Genomic DNA, 18,907 nt, shown 5'->3' on the forward strand with positions numbered 1-18,907 from the left:
CGTTCTCTCTGAAAGAAGACTAACCTGATGCCATTCTACTCTTGGAACATGCCTCCCTCCTTCAAGTTGTGGCTCAAACTTCAGCTCCTTCGGGAAGCCATTCCAATGAACGATTTAAAATTTCAGGAAAATACAGCAAATTCCAAGGACTGAAAACAGGGTTACTGGGTTCCATCTAAACTTCCTCCTGACAGGTTGGGGAATACAGTGTGATCTGGGAAGTAACTAGATTTGGAATCTGCTGAGCCACACAAAAACAGGTGTTTCCCAGGAGTTCTCTTGAGCATGAAGAAGAGGAGGAATCTCGGAAACTCTTCAACCTTTTTGGCTGAAGCTTCTCAACATTTGGGAGGTCCTTACCCCAATCAATGGTCTTGGGAATTTCCAAGCAGACCACACTGTGATGCACCCCTCCTTCCACTGTAGGTCTTTTCATTTTGTATGTGGAGGGTGGAGAGTGGGGAGTGGGTTTTTATTTCTGGGGAAAGCTCAAAAAAAGGCTTGTCATTGGTAATCTGTTAAGTCAATTATCACATTCAACTAATGATTAGATACAAGAATAATTAGCCACCATTTCACCCAAGGGGCTGCTTTTCTTCAGAGACCAACAAGGGGCTTCTTAATTTTCCTAAATATTTTGCTATTAGTGCTTCATTTAATGCCAGAAGGCATCAAGAACAATGCCATTCCCCTTCTCACCTACACCACTCCCATGACTGCACGGGCACGAGAATTGTGACAGAGACGGAGGAAGGCACTGATCTTTGCTTAGTCAAACCTTCAACTTTCCTAACTGGATTTAGGAAGACGTGATTATCTTCATTCACTGTTCTCTCTACCGAATGTAAAAGGAGAGAGTCAGGACTCATGTCAGAGTTCCAGCTTTTCACACCATGGATCTAAACAATATTGCCTCTTATGAGCAAGTCTGGTTCTGTAGTACAAGCTCTGGTTATGAATGAATGATGACTCCTTCCCGCAGTAAGACAGTGACTCCAAGATTTGCATATCCAGCCAAAATCTGTATCCTGAGAATCAGTTATCACTGAACACCCCAGTGCACCAAGGTGTAAGTTTATCATCTCCCTCCCCATATCTTCTTCCCTCTGTGTCCCCATACTGGTGAAGAGGCCACCCAGCCTTGCACTTCAGAAACCTGTGCACCATCTTGCAATCCTCCTCCGCCTCATCTCCAAGTCTTACTGAGTCTATCTTCTTATAATCAATAATACGATCTTTTCTCCACCCCGACCTCTGTGACAGGGTTCAGCTCCTTATCACTTCATGCATGAATTCCTTGAATATCTCCTGCATGTGCCCCACCCCCAAGCTTGACCTGCCTCCTAAACTTTCCCTACTGCCCTAGTAATCTTTCTCCAATGTAAATCTCATTAAGTCACTACATTCTTTACCTTATTGCTCATTTCCCTTCAGGATCAATTTCAAGTTTCTTATACTTCCTGAAGAGCCTCCACAATCTGTATCTGGTCCTCCTCCTGGCCCCTGCCCTAAATGCACTCTATAATCTGTGGAAATATTTACATCCCTTCGTCATGAACATTCTTTTATTACTGTGATTTAGTGTCCCTGTGGCAAATGGCACAGAGAATGATTGGGTTTTATCTCTCAATCTGAGAATCACTGTCTTTTAGCTAGTGACATTAACTCATTCATAGAATTGGACATAAGTGTCCAAGTATATATAAGTAATTACAATACTGTGAATGAGTTAATTCATTCTCTGTTTGCTGCTCTTTCTGATTATTTCCTTATTCTTTGTTTCTTCTCTGACTTCTCTTGAATTGATTGAGGTTCTTCTGCCCTGCTTCCCCTGACCTGAATATTTAGTGGCTTAGGGATTGTACTCTAGGTCTATTTTTATAGTTGTTACTTTACACTTTTGATAAACATACTTGAACATGGATTATTCAGGACAATTTTAGGGACAATCAGCATGTATATTCTCCCTATAACAAGAGTCTCAGCATACTTTAAATTCCATCTGCCCCTTTATGCAGCACAAGCATGTTGCACTTGGAATCAGCTGAAGTATTTCAGTTAGAAAATTAATTTTTTTAAACATCAAAATAAGGTTTTTTCCTGGTTTATTTGTTCACAATTGTTTCTTTTATCCTACTTCCTTCTTCTTGGATTCCCCCCCCCCCCCCCCCGGCTCATAATTCTTTTCAAGGGATCTGCACATGGCAAATTGGCTAAATCTTTGCATATCAGTAAATCTGTGGATTTTACCCTTAAGCTTGAATAAACTTGATTGGATATAGCAATCCAGATTCAAAGTTAATTGTCTCCCTGACGTTTGAAAATATTGCTCCATTATCTGCTGTATCAATAGCTGCTGCTGAGAAGTCTGGTGTCAACCTGATTCACATCCCTTTATAGGTAATCAGCCCACCCAGCCCACTGTACCTCACTCCAGAAGCTTCTGGAATTTCCTTTAATGACCTAAAATTTCACCATATAGTGTCTTATATGGATTTAATTTTTCATTTATTTGTTCTGCTGACATCTAAGATTTGCCTTTCTGTCTACGAACTTATTAGATTCTTAAATCCTATGAAATCACCTTCTATTATGTGTTTGACATATTGCTGGGTACATTCTGCTCTTCAACTCATGTGCTGCTGTTTCTTCTTTCAACAATGTACTTTTTAATATCTTGCATCTCTAGTTATTCTGTCTGGGATTATTAAGAGCTGCCAAATTGAGTTCTAAAAAGTGTTCTTATTAAGTGGAAAAATGATGCTAAAATGAGTTGTTATCTGGATCGAATAGCTTTGAAACAAATGTGTCCAATTTCATAAATCTAGTTTTCACTCTAGAAGTTTGTGACAGACCTGAGAAATTCAGGATTTTAAATCCTCAGATGGAGCAAGAGAAGGCAAGGAAAGCATAGCTCTGGACAAATAACTGGCCACATAGTTCTGTGGTGGTCTTCCAAAGACCAATCACACCCTTGAAATCAAGGTACCTCTTGTGGTAGTGAAACTGCAGGACCCTGTGGGGCTCCTGGGCACAAAAGCCTTTCTATGCCCCCCATTTCTTATTTGTAGGGAATAGGCTCCAGCCTCCATGACCTTCCCTGAGTTCCAAAGGGCAGGTTCAAACAGTTGCTAATCAGGGAAGGAAGGGACTCCAAGACAAGGGAGGAGCAGTCAAAAAACTACAGTGCAGCCTTGGGACAGGATCCTGGTTCCACCTCAAGGGATACACATAACAATATCTTTGTGCTCTTCTGCAGAACTAAAACCCACAAGAAATGGAAGACTAACTACTTGATGAAGCATTCTTCATTCCAGAGAAAAAGTCACAATTTGATAACCTTGAGAACCTCAGAAGCTCATCAGGAGACCACCTGAGGCCAGATTAAAGGAATGCAGGCCCTGCACACACCCCAATCCTTATTAGCAACTCCACCCTTGAATCACTGCTATAAAACCCCTCACCAAATCTCCCCAGGGTGGGACACACAGTTTTGAGGGGCACAAGCCCTCTGTGTCCCCCTTTGCCTGGCAAAGCAATAAAACTATTCTTTCCTACTTCACCCAGAACTCTGTCTCCAAGATTTGATTTGGTACTGGTGCACAGAGGCAGTTTGAGCATCAGGAGGTGTACAAAAGTAAATGACTTAAACACACCCTAACAAAACAAAAACGACAGTGTCCCCATGGCATCTTTAATGCATCTACACCGCATCCATTTAAGTTGAATCAGTGCTTCCCAGTGTCACGTGATGCATGTGAGCCAGGGAGAGCACAAATCTGTCTTCGCTTTTGCTATTCTGTGACCCTGGGGTATTTATATTCTCAACTAAACTGTTTTATTGGCCTAGGGTATGCATTTAATACCTAGTTTCATACTGAAAACACGTAGATGGTGAATGACTTTGAGCTCCTTGAAAAAGCCATGAGCTCCAAATAACAAAGGCAGTGTGTTAGAAGATGTTGTTATTAACTCCCTAGACATCCTTCAGAGTGTCAAAAGCACCTTCCCAAGGAGCAGCGAGTTTTATATGGGTACAGATTCCCCAGATCTTGACATTCAATTTCAGGGTTTTAATTTACTCCAGACTCACACATCCTGTGCCCCATGAAAGACAATAGTCAACTGCAAGATCTCATCACCACCCTCCCCCCAAACTGTCTGAAACTCTGGAAACTCCAAGGGAAAGATGGAGAGATTTTGTCAGACCATTAGCACCCTATTTTCAGAGGTCCTCTGCAAGGCGGAAGTGGAAATACTTACCCGAGTCTGTGATCAAGTCCCTCAGCTATCAAAGACATGCATCTGGAAAGTTTATTACATATTAAAAAAAAATCCACCTGTTATAGTCCTGGCCTTCATAACCCTTTCTGGTCAAGGCATTACCCTTACCCTGATGAAACAGAAAAAGGTATAAACAAAGCCCCATGCTAGTTTTCTAACATAAAAGAAAGAGAAGGGAACTGATTAATTTAGTAAATCTAATGTTTACCACTTGGCTTCACTCACACACACACACACACACACAATTATAGATATAGAGAAAGTCACAGACACAGATATGGATGTTCATTTTCCCCTCAATATAATCCTTTGAGGTAGATGGATTATCTCATTATTGGATGTGCAAACCGAGGCACAGAGCAATAAAACCCTCAGGTAAGTGATAATGTATTCTCAGTTGTTATTTTTCCCCGTTGCTACTCAGGAACTAAATCTGTTTCATTCATCCCAGGATCCTCCTGCCTAGCAGAGAGTTTGGAACACAGTGGGTGGTCAGTGAAATTTGAACCCCTGTCTCTAAAGCCTGTCATTCTTCATTATAACTTGTATTACTGCCACATCAACACCAGCTCATTTACTCAGTGAAATTTCACTGACTACCTCCTATGTGCCAGACCCTTTGTTAGGCAGAGTGATACAGGAATGAATGAAACAGAAATAGTCTCTGACCATATCTAATGGGATAAATAACAAGAATTCATTATTAGTTGAGTGCTAAAAACAAACAAAAAAAAATTGGGAAAGGTTGCTGCAAAGGAGATGACCTTCAGAAGTGGGAGAGGAGTGGGTGGGTGATATCCCACCTTACATTAGAGATCAGGACTAGGGAAATCCTATCTCTCAGGAGGTCATCATGACCTTCTGTCATATCCACACACCTCATACCACATGGTCAAGCTTTGTTACCTTTGGAGCACACACACACCAAATACTGCATTTCCTAGAATCTGGCATTGCCAGATTTAGCAAATTAAAACACGGGATTCCCAGTTCAGTTTGATTTTCAGATAAGCAATGACTTTGTACTATAAGTATATCTCAAATATTACATGGGATATACTTACACTAAAATATTTTTGTTTATCTGAAATTCAGAATTAACTAGGTGTCTTATACTTTCTCTCTCAAACTCACTAGAGAATCATTCAATCATTTTAAACGTAAATGGAATAAAATGTAGACATAGAGTTATTTGATTGGGTATTAATTACTGAGAAGAGTAAACTTTCAAAGAAGAAAGCAATGTCTGCATAACCTCTTTATCTGTCATGATTAATGCAGCTGATGAAGACAGCAGGACAGCAAGCCTTGTACAAACACTCCATATCCACTATGGCTGTTTATTTTCATTACTGCTGGGGGTGTGCTCATTAATCCATTATGCCAAAATCAAATGAACCTTATTATTTTCCAGGTACTGTATGTACACGATCTCTCTCAATCCTTCCAGCACGCTTATGAGAAAAATATTATCATCCTGAGGTTACAAATGAGGAAACTGAGGCTGAGCGGTGAGAGAATCTGTGTTTTAACCTAATTCACCCCTCATTCCAAGTCCTGTGGCTTCTCCATCATAATAAGTGCAAGCACAGGGTGTCTGGGTTCTAATTTAAATCCTTACCATAAAGGAAGGAAAATGAATTCAAGATAGATAATTCTAATTAAGCAGTGCTAAATATATCTAGCGTATTTTTGCAGTAAGATTCTCTTTGCTGTATGTGGTTACTTGTGACAGGTCACCCACCTATCTTCTTTGCAGGCATAAATAACTCAAGCATTTGCAAGGAGGTGTGGAAAACTGTGGAAAGAACAAAGGAAGTTTGGTATAGAAATGCCACATTTGCCAGAATAAACGGGAGCCAAAAACAGCAATGGATTGCAGGCTTTAGACTCTGCCCTATTGACCCAAGACAAAGAGACGCAAGAGGGAAGAGATATGAGAACATATGTATATGTATAACTGATTCACTTTGTTGTAAAGCAGAAACTAACACACCATTGTAAAGCAATTATACTCCAATAAAGATGTTAAAAAAAAAAAAAAAAAAGAGGGGATGGGACTGGGACGGAGGGAATGAACCCAATACCGCTGCCCTTAGGTGTAGTGAGTAGGTACCACTGCGAGGTGGAAAGGGACTCAAGTTGTCTGGGACACTCCTTAAGCTCCTTGCCCTCCAGTATAATGTTGGTCCATCAGCTAAACATTAAGGGTGACAACGCCTGTGAAGTCCTGGGTTGTTCATCCAGTAACCGGAAGTCCCCAGACAGGGAGAAGGTGTCACACAGAGTGAAGGACAGTCGCAACAGCCTGCAAAGCTCTTCTTCTGGGTAAATGTGAGTAATAAAAATAACAACAAAACTGACATCCCCAGTGTATAATTTCCAGAGCTCCCTGTAGTGTATGATAGTCATAATTAATGCTCATTTTGCAGCTGAGGTCCCAGAAGACCTGAGAGGTTGGTTAAGCTATTCTCCCAGTTTCAGAGCACACCGCAGGAGAGCTGGAAACAGAAGGCGGGTCCACAGCGCGCACCAGAGGTGCTGGATCTCATGCTATGAAAGGCCTCTCATCCATCTGACTGTCCATGTTTTCTACCTTCTCTGTCATTGCTAGAGATGAACCTATCTGAGGCCAATTTCCCCACTTGCACAAAAGCCTATGCTCCTTTTCCCACCCAAAGACATCATTCCAAATATTAAGTCCTCCAGTCGTGCCTTTGCTCCTTGATCATCCTCACCCACATGCTGCCTATGTACAACCATTCATGCACATACACACGTGGATACATACACATAAACAGAGAGGGCTTCTCTCTCCCCATCTCACTCCAGTGCTGCCCCATTTCTCTATTCCTTTAACATAAAAAAAGGATGGATCGCTAAGTGGATATACAATTGGATGAACAGACATGAGAAGGCAAATCTATTAAAAGGTTAAGTATCGAATCTAGGTGGGGGAGCATATGGGTATTTACTGTACTCTTCTTTCAACCTTTCTGAACATTTGAAAATTTTCAAAGTAAAATATGGGGGAGGGGGAAACTGTCTCTATTTTCTTTCAACTCCTTTCCTCCTATTATCTTCTGAAACCACCCCAGTAAGACTTTCACCACCACTATCCACCAGTTCCTATCACAGTCACCCATGACCTTCACATTGCTGAATGCAGTGGTCTGTCCCCAACCCTCTTACTTGACCTGTTGGCAGTGTTGGACTCTCTCCTTCTTCTACCACTTTCTCCCCACCCCCACTCAGTTTCCGGGATGTCACTATTTTCCCTATAGGTCATTGGCTTCTCCTTCTTAGTCTCTTTACCTGTGTTTTTCCTCACCTTCCCAACAGCTCAACAGTAGTGAGCCTCAGGACTTATTCCTTAGACTTCTATTCATACTCCTATGCTGAGTTCGCCCAGTCTCGTGGCTCTAAGTGATATCTGTGTAGATGACTTCCAAATATATGTCTTTAACCCAGACCTTGCTCCTGAACTCTGGACTCCTATGTCCAGCTGCCTATTCTATATCTGTATCATCCCAATCTTAAAACGTCCAAAGTCAAACTCCTGGTTTTATACCAGCACCCCCAGTCTCACCCAAATCTGCTTATCACCCTGTGAACAAGCCCAACTTAGCCACCTGGAGGACGAGAGGCCATGTAGAGCCAAGGCATTCTGTCAACTGCCAGACATCCGAGTGAGGCCATCCCAGATCAGCAAGTCACCAGCCGAGAGACCAGCCATGGTGGATGTATGTGCGGTCTCAGGAGAGATGAGCTGAGTCAGCCAAGCCAACTCACAGAATTATGAGACCAATAAAAGGCTGTTTCTTTAAGCCATTAAGACTTGGGATGGTTTGTTCTTGATGAAAAATTCCAGAATACCTAAATTATTCTAGAAAGTATGTGTAATTTTAAGTAGAAAGAATCACTCTTGAAGAAAATTACCTAATTCTTTAAATGCATGAATTGGGAGCTGGTCTTGTCTTCTGCCCTTACTTTCTTGAATAGGGTCCCTTAAACTGCCCCAATTTTCTCACCTTGGAAAGTTTTCATGGTAGGACAGCTTCTTTCAACTATCTTTGAGATTCTTGGGTGGAGCCTTATGCATGCTTCCTCTAGGATGTGAAGACACCTGAGTTGATACACACTACCTTCTCAGTGAAACTGCAGGCAGGTCTATACAAAAATGTCCTCTGTTTCTTAGTTTAATGCCATGTAATAGTCCCTGGATTTTAAAGCTGATCAGTATGGTCTACATGGCAAACACTCCTCCATTTTGTATTGAGTAACTTTTGAGATCGAATCAAAACATGCTGAATTATTAAAAACTTAATTTTTGACTCTGGCCTGAATGCCAATCTGTTTTCAAAATTTATTATATTTCTAAAATTTTTCCTTAAATTTTATTAGGAAGCCATGGAGATGTACCAATTTTGCCCTCGATCCTTTAGAGTGGTCCAAGGACTTCGCAACCACATAGGCCCCAAATCTGACCCAGGACAGTTACATCTGACTTAACAAAATATTGCTAATGAATCAGCAGCCTGAGTGGATTGCTGGAGGAAAATAAAGATACTGAAGGGCCTACTAAACCCTAAAGATAACTACTTCCACACCTTTTCTTCTTCTCATTCGCTTGGCTCCCTTCTATATTCGATCACATGTAGGTATCTAGGCCCACAGACCCCCTGCCTGAACCCCTCCCACCTAGCCTCATTTACATGATTCCCGTCTGTGCCCTCACACCTCACTCTCTGACATCCGGTCAGCTCGTAATGTATGGCGTCGCCCTTGTGAGTATATCAGCCTTCTGCCCTACTAGACTGATATTCCTTGAGGTCAAGCACTAAGTCTTATTTATATCTGCATGTCTTATACCCAGCACAGGATTTGACATAATGCTGGTGCTCCAAATAGGGCTGTTGATCGAATGAAATAAATAGCCTCATGTCTCCTTATCAAGTATAAATCTCCCCCGAGAAGCTTCAGGACTGATGACAATTGTACAAGTGTTTGTTACCATCATCATCATCATCATGATCACTCGCTTCATTTCGATAGCTGTGCTTCCTGGATTTCATTTGTTTCCCAATCTTTATTATCTCGGAAGCGGTGGAAGGCTGGGCAGAAATCCAGGCCTCCTGGCTCAGAGTCAGTTAATCCTTCTTCACAACATGATTACCGTTAGCCTGATGGAAACCCAGAGAGGTCATCAAAGCCAAAGTGGCAGAGAGAAGTCTAGAATAGCACGTCAGAGCCACTGCCCCCACGAATGAGCGGGAAGAACGTTACCATTCAGAAAACAATAACTCTGTCCTGCCCTTGTACTCGTCAATCTGTTCCACCTCTTTAAAAAAAAAAACAAGGGCTTCCCTGGTGGCGCAGTGGTTGAGAATCCGCCTGCCGATGCAGGGGACACGGGTTTGTGCCCTGGTCCGGGAGGATCTCACATGCCGCAGAGCAGCTGGGCCCGTGAGCCATGGCCGCTGAGCCTGCGCGTCCGGAGCCTGTGCTCCGCAACGGGAGAGGCCACAACAGTGAGAGGCCCGCGTACTGCAAAAAAAATAAAAAAATAAAAAACAAAACAAAACAAAACCCCAGACTTTAGTTTTCCAAGCAGTTTTAAGTTCATGGCAAAATTAAGAGGAAGGTACAAGAGATTTCCGCATATCCCCTGGCCCCATACACACCTAGCCTCCGCCCATTATCAACAGCCCCACCAGAGCGGTACATTTGTTACAACTGATGAACCTACACTGACACGTCATTATCACCCAAAGTCCATAATTCACATCAGGGTTTACTCTTGGTGTTGTACATTCTATGGGTCTAAACTATGTTGAATGACATGTATTCATCATTGTAGAATCAGAGAGAGTAGTTTCGCTGCCCTAAAACTGCTCTGCACTTTGCCTATTCATCTCCCTCCCCAGCCCCTGGCAACCGCTAATCTTCCTGTCTCCATAGTTTTGCCTTTTCCAGAATGTCAGATAGTTGAAATCATACAGTATGTAGCCTTTTCAGATTTGCTTCTATCATTTAATAACATGCATTTAAGTTGCCTCCATTCCTATTCATGGCTTAATAGCTCATTTCTTTTTAGCGCTGGATAATATGCCATCGACTGGATCTACCACGGATTAGTTATCTATACGTACTGAAGGACATCTTGGTTGCTTCCAAGTGTTGGCAATTATGAATAAAGCTGCTATAAACATCCGCGTGCAGGGCTCTGTGTAGATAAAATTTCTTTACTCCTTTGGATAAATATCAAGGAGTGTAACTGCTGGATCATATAAGAGTATGTGTAGTTTTGTAGGAAACAGCCAAACTGTCTTCCAAAGTGGCTGTACCGATTTGCATGTTTCACTTCTTTTTAATTCTTACAACAACACTATGAGATCAGGAATAGTTTTACAGATGAGAAGACGGAGCTGCAGTGAATTTTCTAGGCAAGGCAGTGAAGATGAGACTCACCACTCACCACCCTTCAAACTAACCTGCCATCCCAGATGTTCTACAGCTCTTCCTACATAGCTTTAAAAAGCTGCCCACAGCCCTATCTCCAGGTAGAAGAGAAAATCTATGACCTCCATTAACATGGTCAACTGTATTGGAGGCGGGGTAAAGAGGAGAACGCTGTCAGGAAAAACAAACAAACAGAAAACGACGCCTCTTGAGGACCGAACGGCCCTTTAAGTCGGAAGGAGGACTTAAGCGACATGCTTTGTGAATATGAATCTGTCCTTATCCAAAGTGTCTGAGCCCTGGAAAGTTTAAATATGTGTGTGTGACTCTCCCAGCCCATGGGTTTCGTAGGCAGTCTGAGAGCTTGGAGGATTTTGGAGGCGGATACCTCAGAGGTGTTGCATGGGACACCCAAATGGCGCACGGAACACACTTAGACTAAAAAATGTCCTTTATCTGAAATTCAAATTTAACTGGGTGTCTGGTTTTTTGTTTGTTTGTTTTACTATATCTGGCAGCCTTACAAAGGTCTCACATTTTGGCAGTGAGGAAGACTGGTCCTCCAGTGTCATGGACCGGAACTGTGACCCACGTTCATGCCTGTATCCCCCTTAGCGAGGAGGGTAGAACGTCCATGCATGACTTCAATCACTGTGGATAATCGGAGCCTCCCGAAGCACAGGGTCATGGGTATAAAGTAGGGCTTGTGAGCCACAGGGACGGAAGATGGGATCTAGGAAGGCAACCAGCAGTGTCAGCCCCAGGACCAGCATCGTTCCATGGTTCCATGGCTCGCACCCTCTTTTCCAGTCCCAGCCAAGCACACAAGTTCTTAGGATTTAGGCTGAAGCACCTACAGAAGGACTTGGATACATGAAGCGAGGAAACGTCTAGTCTGCTTTATTCTTTACTTATTTTCGGCACGTCCTTCAGCAACCACTTCCTGTCCCTCACTTCCTTCAAGACAACGCCTCAGAGGTCATGCTGTAGAAAGTGAGCTGCCCCGCCTTGCTGAGCGATGGCTCCAGCTCTGCATCACGTGTACCTTTGGGCAAGAAGCCTCCTCTCCCCAGGCCTCCGTCTACTCCCTCGTGAAAGGGGAGTGTTACTATAAAGGAGGAAAGTCCCTTCTCCCTCTGTCTGTTAGCGAAGTCGCCTTCTGGCTCCTCCCACCTACACTGGCTTCGGCATCTCTTAACAGTCACTCTTTCTTTCATTCTTTTCTTTCTTCTCCATCTTCTTCAGAGTTCTAAGAAGTGTCAGCTATATCCTGGGCACTATTTGGCAGGTGCTGCTGATAAAAGATAAATAGAATGTGTTTCCCGCAGCCATCCCTGAGCTCACAATGCAAGAGAAGAGACAGACATGCACACAGCTAAGTGCCACTCAAGGTGGGAATGGCCCTGCAGTTATAAAGAAAGTATTAGAGGACGGAGGGAGCGAGCACCCCTGTGTAAGGGAATCTGGGAAGAGTTTAGAGATGAACTGGGTCTGGAAAGGTAAGTAGGGCTTTACCATTCAGGTGAGGCGCCTGGTGTGTTCAGGGAGCAGTTAGAGCTTCATTTGGATGAGGGAAGTTTCCATGATAATGACTGATGGTGAAAAGAGGGGGAGAGACTGCTTCCATAGCAATGGGGATAAAAGAGCAGGGTGAATCCATCAGCTGAGGTGAGCATCTAGAAGACAATTATTCCTAATGCATCAATTCTTACAATGCCTTTCCTGGCAACATTAATTCACTGTAGGTGATATTGAAGCCTCTGAGAAAAATAGGGCTGCCAGCCAGGCATCTCCTAGCGATGTGATGCAAGATCCTGGAGCAGGGCTTAAATGCAATGAGAACGTGGCGCACTTCGAGGCATTTGCCTCATTTGTAACATGGGTCCCAGCAGAGCGGACATGTTCCACAAGCAGTTCCTGTCTTTCCATCTCATGGTGTTTTATCACGTCCTCAACATAAATGAGGCGCCTAGAAGGATGAGTGGTGGCTTTCCGGTTGAAAATCAGTGTCTATTCCTTTTAGATGGAAGCTGATATCTCAGTTTTTAAGGGTGACATGCCATTACAGAGATGCATTGAAAGGTTAAAATTCGAGCACACTCTTAAACATTCTAAGTGGCACACGAGCTAGAAAGGAGCTCTCATTAGTTGTAATGGCTCTTCTACCTTGAAATGCGGGAGAAGGACACACACTGAGAGAAAATATAACAACACGTGTTGGGTAAATAAACACACTCGCAAAGAAATCGAACAGACTGGGTTTCATTCAGTTTCAAAATGGCGCAGCCCTGTGCGTCTCTGGAAAAAGGGAGCCGAGCCAAAATGTAGAGCCATGATGTAGACGGAGCTCAGATTTGTTACACGTCTCCTTTCAAAAATGGCCATGGCCAAAATGCTGGTGTATAAGCTAAAATAGCAATTACTGATGAACACTTCAACAGCGCAGGATTAAGAGATTTCGTCTGGTGACTTTTATATACCTCAGATGATATACTATTACAATGATTCTCTTATTAACAAGAAGAAGTCGATGACTAAGTAGGTTGCTATGAAACGGGTCCAGGAATTTACACAGTTTGGTGAATGAATAGTTTTGTAGGGGGAAAAAATGAAGAAACTGGTAAGAAGAAAAATTAAAACAGTAGAAGATAATAATTTTTAGTAAGTCAATAACTCTAAAATAATGTCTGGGTGTGTAACATACATTTTTTGTTGTGTTGATATTTGAGAGGGAGCAAGTATTTGATCCTCAGCTTTTGCTATTCTGAGTATAATTGGATCTATGTACTCTTTGGAAAGTAAAGAAAGGAGATATGAAAAAAAAAAAAATGGCCATAGCACTGTGCAAGAGCATTGGGAGGGCAGTCAGATTTTCAGCAAGGGCCATTTAGTTATCTTTATCATCATCCTATAATCATGGGCAGTATCTGGGAATGACATTCACCGAGCTTGAGAGATCTAAGAGTCTTCCTTGCAAAAGCCTCCCCAAATGAATGGACATTATAATCTCCACTTTGAGTTAAGGACACAGAGAGATGGCTAAACATCATCTAGAGAGTGAGAGTACCACAGTAAATCCAGGTTTTCATGAAACCAAATGGAACATCTTTCTGCTGAAGCCCAGAGAAAGTAAATGACTTACTCAAGTTCACTAGACCCTGAAAGGGGTTGGAATTTGAACCAAGAACCTCATTTTTCTCGCTAAATTCAGATTGTGCCCTTTCAGTATGCTGAGAATAGTTTCCTCTCTCCAACCTCTTGACCCACTTTAAACTTTGTCAACTTTCCTTCAACAGGCATCGTCTCTGGTATTGCTGCTCTCTGTCTGAAAGGGAGTAACTTGATAACCTTTAAAAGCTTTCTTTAGAGGGAAAAAAAAAAAAACAACCCAGCTATACTCCTGCGGCAATCCTCAAGGCTCGGCATGCCTCTGAGCTGGCTTCCGTGGCCTCCCTTGTACCTTGGGCTTTGGTAACAAACTCTCTTTGAGGGCAGGGTGAGAAATGGTAATTCAGCCACTCACAGGGGCGACAGAAGGCAAGCCTGTAAGGTTTCCAGACAGCCAGCAGGCACAGGCCACGTTTTCAATGGATATGAACAAAAGAGTTAAGAGTCATTTTCCCCATGTGGCCCTTATGTGAGCCTGCCTGAGACAGAAAGGGAGGAGGACAGGGAGAGAGAAGGGGAGAGAGAAGGAGAGATTTTACCAGGAGCAGGGAATCATCAGTTCAGGCTTTTCCAAAAATAAATTTAACTTTTGGGCAGAATCTTGGTTTCCAAGTAGGCTTACAGAATCTCCATTTTTCTCATTTCAGAGCTGCCTATTGCATCCAGCATTTCTACAAATATTTCTTTGTAGAAAAGTAGCAGTGTAAGAACAAAGAGGCACCATAAAATAGAAATTGGGACACAACACATTCTCTTCCAAAAAGCAGTATATCAAAGGCGTGGTTCTGACCCACGGAGGGGAAGAATTCCCTAGGTGAGGTGTGGTTTGAGTTTTTCCTGCCCACCTGCATGCCACAAGCTGAGAAAATATAAAAACACAGTACAATCTTCAACACTCTGTATGTACAAGGAAGAACTGGCCAAAACTATAAGAGTCATCCCCATGGATGGGTGGGATGTCAGGACCCAATGGCCCAAAGCTCTGACCCCATTTTGCCATTTCCCTGCGGGTAACTCAGTTTGCTACCCACTGACCTCATTACAGCACACTCTGGGGCATGGTGTCCTGCTTCCCACCTAAGACCTGAGTCTGGGCTTCCATATTTTCCTTTGTTTCCTTTAGCATAATTAAAGGAGAAGATTTTACTGAACTCTAAGGGAGAAAGGATTGAAAATAAATTCAGTGAACATAAAGGCCATAAAGATGGGTGTAGTTGGGGGGAGGGGGAATCTACCCTTCAATCTTCATGTTTCTTTCCTGTAAAACTCCTTTAAGCTATAAGACTCATATTTAGACACAAAAGAAGACCTCCAACCAACTTCCAACTTGAAGCTCATCAGTTAAAACCTGGATGCAGAGGACATGGGGACGGGGAAGGTTAAGCGGGGACAAAGTGAGAGAGTGGCATGGACATATATACACTAACAAATGTAAAACTGATAGCTAGTGGGAAGCAGCCGCATAGCACAGGGAGATCAGCTCTGCGCTTTGTGTCCACCTAGAGGGGTGGGATAGGGAGGATGGGAGAGAGACGCAAGATGGAGGAGATATGGGGATATATGTATAAGTATAGCTGATTCACTTTGTTATACAGTAGAAACTAACACATCATTGTAAAGCAATTATACTCCAACAAAGATGTTAAAAAAAAAAACCAAGAAAACCTGGGTGCATGCTTATATATACCATGGAGTATTATTCAACCTTAAAAAAGAAGGAAATTCTGACACATGCTACAACACGGATGAAACTTGAGAACATTATGCTAAGTAAAATAAGCCATTCATAAAAAGACAAAACTGCATGATTCCACTTACAGGTGCTGCCTGGAGTAATCAAATTCACAGACACAGAAAGTACAATGGTGGTTACCACGGGCTGGGAAAAAGGGGAAAAGGGGTAGTTATTTAACAGGTAGAAAGTTTCAGTTTTGCAAGATGAAAAGACTTCTGGAGAAGAATGGTGGTGATGGTTGCACAGCAATGTGAATGTACTTATACCACTGAACTTTACACTCAAAAATGGTTAAGATGGTAAATTTTATGTTATATGTATTTTACCACAGTAAAATCTTTTTTTTAAACCTGGGTTACAGCTAACATCATACTCAAAGGTAAAAAGATGAAAGCTTTTCTTCTAAGGTCAAGAACAAGACAAGGATGCCCACTCTTGACACTTTTATTCAATATAATATTGGAAGTCCCAGCCAGTGAAATTGGACAAGAAAAAGAAATAAAAGTCACCCAAATTGGAAGAAAAGTAAAACTATCACTATTTGCAGATGACATGATATTATATACAGAAAACCCTAAATACTCCACGAAAAGGTGTTAGAACTAATAAACAAATTCAGTAAATTTGTAGGATATAAAACAAACATTAAAATCTGTGGCATTTCTATTCACTAACAACAAACTATCAGTAAGAGAAATGAAGAAAACAATCCCATTTACAATTGCATCAGAAAGAATATAATACCTAGGAATAAATTTAACCAAATAGGTGAAAGACCTGTATGTACAATGAAAACTATATAACATTGATGAAACAAATTGAAGACGACACAAATAAATGGAAAGATATTCCATGCCCCTGGATTGGAAAAATTAATATTGTTAAAATGTCCAGGACTTCCCTGGTGGCTCAGTGGTTAAGAATCTGCCTGCTAATGCAGGGAACACGGGTTTGAGCCCTGGTCTCAGAAGATCCCACGAGCCACAGAGCCACTCAGCCTGTACACCACAACTAACGAGCCTGCTCTCTAGAGCCCATGAGCCACAACTACTGAGCCCATGCACCACAACTACTGAAGCCCGTGTGCCTAGAGCCCGTGCTCCACAACAAGAGAAGCCACTGCGATGAGAAGCCCGCACACAACAATGAAGAGTAGCTCCTGCTCGCCGCAACTAGAGAAAGCTCACATGCAATAATGAAGACCCAATGCAGCCAAAAAATAATTAATTAAAAAGAAATGTCCATACGACCCAAAGCAATCTAGAGTCCCATTAAAATTCCAATGGCATTTTTCATAGAAATAAACAATCTTAAAATTTATATGGCATCACAAAAGACCCCAAATAAGCCAAAGCAATGTTGAGAAAAAAGTACAAAGCTGGAGGCATCCCTCTCTCTTATTTCAAATTATATTACAAAGCTATTAAAATCAGAACAGTATGGTATTGGCATAGAAAACTGACACTTAGATCAATGGAACAGAACAGAGAACCCAAAAATAAACCCATGCATGTATAGTCAACTAATTTATGACAAAGACTCAGGCTAGAAAGTGGGCAAATAAAACTATGTGGCTATGAGTTTCTAATTGAATTCTGCTTCCTATCTAAATGGAATTAAAAGGCTATTGTTTTGCCTACATTCTCAACAACTCATTTAATTCCCATATTAGTCTATCCTTCTGAAACACCCACCCTGGCAGTCCCCAATCCTGGCTCATCAGAAGCATCACTCCGGCTCCCCTACAGCCACACATCAATGTGAAGTTCTGAGTGGAGCTGAGGAGAAAGAGATTTTGGTGTCATAAGTGTGTAGGTAGATGGTGGAAGAAGCCCGTAGGCTTCCAGAGGTTGTTCCAGCAAAAGACAGTGCGACCAGAGGAATGATGATGAAAACTTGAAGACCATCAACACCCAAGGGAACGGGCAGAGAAGTAGAAGGACCAGAAGAGGGATGGGTCACCAGATTCACAGGAGAAAGGGGCTGGGAGAAGAATCTCATAGTCAACAGCATCTAATGTAGGATAAGAAGTGGTGAGTCATTAGGATGTGACACTTAGGGGGTCCCCTGGTATTTTTAGAAAACCGTTTCCATAGAGTTGGGTGGTAAAAGTGATAGTGACACAAGAATAGAATATGATGGGGCAAATAAATGCAGATAGTTCTTTTAAGATGATTGACTGGGAAGTGAATGAGGCAAGGAGAGAAGTCTCAAAGGGAGGTAGGTAGATGCAAGGCTGGGAGGTTGCGAAGGTGCTATCTGTTGTTGAACGTGAGTTGGAGTTGAGTACTTTTGTAGGCTGTGGTCAGAATGATTTGGAGAGAGGGGGAGAGAGAGAGATTGAGATTCAAGATGCAAGAAGCAGAAGAGTGGCCAGAGAAGGGAAGATCCTAGAGTTGTGATAGATGGGAGCCAGAACCAGACAAGAGGGCATGCCCTACATGGGAGGAAAAACCCTTTTACAAAGGAAACGCAGACCAGGCTCAATGCCTCCTCTTCCACAGAGCCCCCATGCAGACCCAGCCTACCTAATGCCAGGCCCCTTCCTCACCGTGGCAGGGCCTGGTGCAGAGCAATTACTTCTAGCCAACAGGATAGAGAGGCTATGTCTCACGAGACTCGGCAATGGTCTCTGTGTGGAACCCTGAGGGCGGAGCCAGCTCCGCGTGGGCATGGCCAGCAGGGGCTCTGCCCAGGGATGGCTGCTGCTCTCTGATTCTCCGTCTTTGCCTCCCTCCTCCCCACTTAACCCCCATCCTCTGATGTCTTGCGCATTTCTCTTCCAGAGGACAGAGACCCTGGGGCGTTCTGTAATGTGCTGGGAAAATCCAGAGCCCTTTGTGAAAAGGCAGCCCGAGCCTTTCTTCTTCACCACGGGAGACCTGAGCAGTGCTCAGCCAGGAGGTGGGAAGGGCTGGCTCATCTTCCTCCTTCCCTCCCCTCCCCTGTCCCCCAACCCCCCAACCGGCATTTTTCTGGAAGCACGAATGGTGCCTCAGTCCATGCGGTGCCCAACCATGAAGTGAGGCCCATTTCCCTGAAGAAGCCAGCAGTCACCTGCTTCGCAGGAGACGGGAGAAATGGAACACTTTGCAGAGAGCCGGAGGACGGAGGCATCCTGTCTGCCGGCTGCCGCCCTGCCCACCCCTCTCCACCGCCCCACTCAGGGGCTGACGGACCCAACTGAGAGGCTCAGCCCAGCCCACGGAAGAAGGGCAGGCCCCCCACCTGGGGCTGACTTCCCCACTTGTCCTCTCT

At 43.1% G+C, this 18,907-nt stretch overlaps 1 long non-coding RNA gene across 3 annotated transcripts in view; it reads right to left on the reverse strand.

Moving 5' to 3' along the window:
* The window catches only part of LOC136793102 (uncharacterized), a 162,546-nt gene that overhangs the window by 46,516 nt on the left and 97,123 nt on the right, over positions 1 to 18,907 (reverse strand). The gene's annotated exons all lie outside the window — the stretch shown is intronic.

Source organism: Kogia breviceps, chromosome 18, assembly GCF_026419965.1.
Source record: "Kogia breviceps isolate mKogBre1 chromosome 18, mKogBre1 haplotype 1, whole genome shotgun sequence".
Classification (NCBI taxonomy): Eukaryota; Metazoa; Chordata; class Mammalia; order Artiodactyla; family Physeteridae; genus Kogia; species Kogia breviceps.